The sequence below is a fragment of the Castor canadensis genome, chromosome 5 (assembly GCF_047511655.1).
Source record: "Castor canadensis chromosome 5, mCasCan1.hap1v2, whole genome shotgun sequence".
Classification (NCBI taxonomy): Eukaryota; Metazoa; Chordata; class Mammalia; order Rodentia; family Castoridae; genus Castor; species Castor canadensis.
Window position 1 is genome coordinate 125,665,022 of NC_133390.1, and position 3,566 is coordinate 125,668,587.

At 41.1% G+C, this 3,566-nt stretch overlaps 1 pseudogene; it reads right to left on the reverse strand.

Annotated features, from left to right (window-relative positions):
* Nucleotides 1–1,075: 1,075 nt before the first annotated feature.
* On the reverse strand, nucleotides 1,076–2,433 carry LOC109702678 (large ribosomal subunit protein eL21-like; annotated as a pseudogene).
* Between the last annotated feature and the right edge of the window lie 1,133 nt (nucleotides 2,434–3,566).

Sequence of the window (3,566 nt, forward strand, 5' to 3'; positions counted from 1 at the left end):
ACGCATGTTTACATCTGCCTGCCTCTCTAGTGAGCTTTGTTATTCCTCTTTTACAGCAGTGAGGAGCACGTGTACAAGTAATAATACTCATATAGATTTCACTTCAGGATGGCGAAGGAGGCCTGGCAAGCTATATTGTGTGAAAAGAACATTCCGAGTGAAAAGATGGAAACTTGCCCTCCAGTAATTCTCAATCTGGGGCTGCTCAGTAAAGTCATCTCATCTATGAAGCATAAAACACCCTGATGCCCAGGATGGACCCCAAGGCAATTAAATCAGAACCTCTGGGGATATGATCCAAGTATCATTTTTGAAACTCCCCAAAGAATTGTGATGTAGAGCTAAAGTGGAGAAACCTATGTCCTGGTGCAAGGACTCTGAAACCTGAGCACCTCAGGGTCACCTAGAGATGTCTCACCGCGGGTGGCTGGGTTCCAACCAGCAGCTCAGGGAGGGACCAGGAGCATGCATTTCTAATCAGTTCCTCAATGGTGCTGCCCCTCTTCTGCTAAGGGAACCTTCCTGTGAGAAGCAAGGATCTGAGTCTTTGCTCCTGAGCAGAGCACATTTTAGCGGCTCCTCCTTGTCTCGGACCCAGTAGCTATTTTGGAAACTCTTAGAATCAACCCTTTATCAACCTTTGGAAAGATCCTTTCCCCTCTATGTAGTTATTTCCAGCTGCCACATTTTCCTGTGCTCTGAGCACCAGCCACCAGCCATTGGGGAAGAGCACCTCTAACACCCTTCTTCTTCTCTTTCTCCTTCTCCTCTTCTTCCTCCTTCCTTTCCTCCTCCTCCTCCTTCTTGTTCTTCTTCTTGTTCTTCTTTTCTTCTTCTTCCTTCTCCTCCTTCTCCTCCCTCCTTCTCTTCCTTCTTCCTTCTCCTTCTCCCTCTTCCTTCTCCTTCTTCCTTCTTCCTTCTTCCTTCTCCTTCTCCTCCTTCTTCTCCTTTCTCCTTCCTCCTCCTCCTCCTCCTCCTCCTCCTTCTTCTTCTTTTTCTTCTCCTTCTTCCTTCTCCTCCTTCCCCTTCTTCTTCTACTTTGACAGCCCGGAGTCTTTTTTTTTTTTTACATCCATTATGCCATACATTCATAGGAAATAACTAGATGCCTGAGCTCAAGCTCCTTCCTTTGTTCTCACAAAGTGGGCTTCTCTGGGTGGAGCTAGCTAGAGCTTCAACTGAACCCAGGTTCCTTTCTGTTTGGCTTTCTTCTTTTTCTGATTATTTTCCTTCACCCATTTCAGGATGCTATCTCAGCTCTTAGAGAGCTTAATATGCTCAACATGCACATTAATTCTTTTGGCAAGGAATCTTTACCTGCGTGCTCATGTTTATTGCAGCACTATTCACAATAGCTAAGCTATGGAAACAGCCAAGATGCCCCACCACTGATGAATGGATTAAGAAAATGTGGTATTTATATACAAATGGATTTTATTCAGCCATAAAGGAGAATGAAATTTTGTCATTTGCAGGTAAAGGGATGGAACTGGAGAACACAATCTTAAGTGAAGTTAGCCAGGTTCAGAAAGCCAAAGGCTACATGTTTTTTCTCATATGTGGAATATGTCCTAATACAAATACAGCAATATTATGAAAAACAGGTCACGCTAAGAGGAGGTCATATACGAGAGAAGGAGGGTAAAAGGAAGTTAAGAAGGTGAATATGGTGATGTAATTCCTATACAAGAATGAATATAGAATTTTTAATCTTGCTGAAATCACCATAAGAAGGGGACTAAAGTAGAAAGGAGAAAAATAGTGGAGATGAACCAATTCAGGTTATAATACATATATACATGGAAATGGCACAAGGAAACTCCCTGTATAGCTATCTTAAACAAACAAAAATGTCATGTTTTTAATAAAATTGGAGAACAAGAGACAGAACAGGTCTTGTCTGGTGAGGGTTGGTATCAGTGGAAAGCGGGGAGGCTGTGGGGAGAAGGTGTAGGAGGGTGACTGTGGTGTGAATCTGTGTACACATGCATGTAAATGGAAAAATGAGACATGCTGAAACTATTCCAGGAATGGGAGGGTAGAGAATAAAGGAGAATGATAGAGAGAGTGAACTCTGACTATGATGTATTTGATATGTTGTAAGAACTATTGTAAATGCCACAATGTACCCCCAACACAACAATAAAAAAGAAAGACATGTAAAGAAAAAAGAAAAGAAAAGAAATCTTGCCTTTAACTTCCTTGTTCACAACAATGCCAAAGCATGCTAGGTAACATTGTACATATTTCCAGTTTTACCATGGTAACATTTATAAGGCATTCCTTTTTGAATAGTACTTATTCCCTTAATATTACAGCATCATCCTTCTTGTAGATTCACATGTATGTAGCCAAAGGAACAACTCCATGTTTACTAAAGGGCTTAGACTGCATGTATCAGGTTCTTTTCCTCTTTCCCTTTGCATTTGTCATTTTGCAAACTACTGGAAGATCATAGTTCCAGCAAAAAGGGTACCTCTAACTTTTCCCATGATTTTTTTATGTCCTCTCATCTTTGATTTCTTTGTTGTTGTATACATGATTTTGTAGATTACAGGACTACTTGAACAATAGAATAGTTTCACAGTTTAATCTCCAAATCTAAAATGTTGGGAACCAAATTATACTCATGTCTTTTCACATCTGCTGTTTTTTTATCCTGAAATGGGTCAGATGTAGCTGTTCAGGGGTCTAGAAATACATTTCATTTGTTTCACATCAAATCAACCAGAGTTAGTTAGCAATACAAAGACAGGCAGCAGTTGCTAGGCACCAGTGGCTCACACCTGTAATCCTAGCTACTCAGGAGGCAGAGATCAGGAGGATCACAATTTGAAGCCAGCCTGGGTAAATAATTCTTGAGACCCTATAGGGTCATGAAAAACCCTTCACTGGTGGAATGGCTCAACCTGTAGGACCTGAGTTCAAGCCTCAGTACCACAAAAAATAAAAAATAGGCAATAGTGATTTGGTAGCACCCTCTTAGTTCCTCCTAAAATTGGTATTTCACAGGAGGATTTAAAATAGTGTTAAGGGCGCTGGTGCAGTCTGTGATCAGAAGACTTCCAAATTCTTTGTGTCCTGTGGGACGAATCCACTGCAGGATGCATGGGTGTAAATGGAGTTTATTAAAAGTAGGGGAGAAAATAAAAATAAAAATAAAAGTAGGGGAGCATGGGGAGGCCCATGTGGTAGCCAGACAATGAGAGAGTGTGTTTTTCCTCTTCAGGTGCTTTTAAAACCTACGATAATCTATGGGAAGGGGAGAACCAGGTGATTCTCATCCAATAATCAATGAGAGGTGCAGCATATGGGTGGTTCCGGCCAGGTGAGGGGGCTCCTGAGCCAAAGCCTGGTTAATCTAAAATGTAATGTTTTTCTTTGAGTTCTGAACATTCCCTAATTTTAGCCTATCTCAATAAGATCTGTTTAGTCCTTTGTGCTGCAGTTCTTTCAACAGGACAGAGTTTCCAAAACTCAAAGGAAGACTCAGACCCTCAGCTATAAGAACTAAATCTGAAAAGGAAGTTTGGTGATCAAGATAAAAATTAACCTTCCTTTATAGG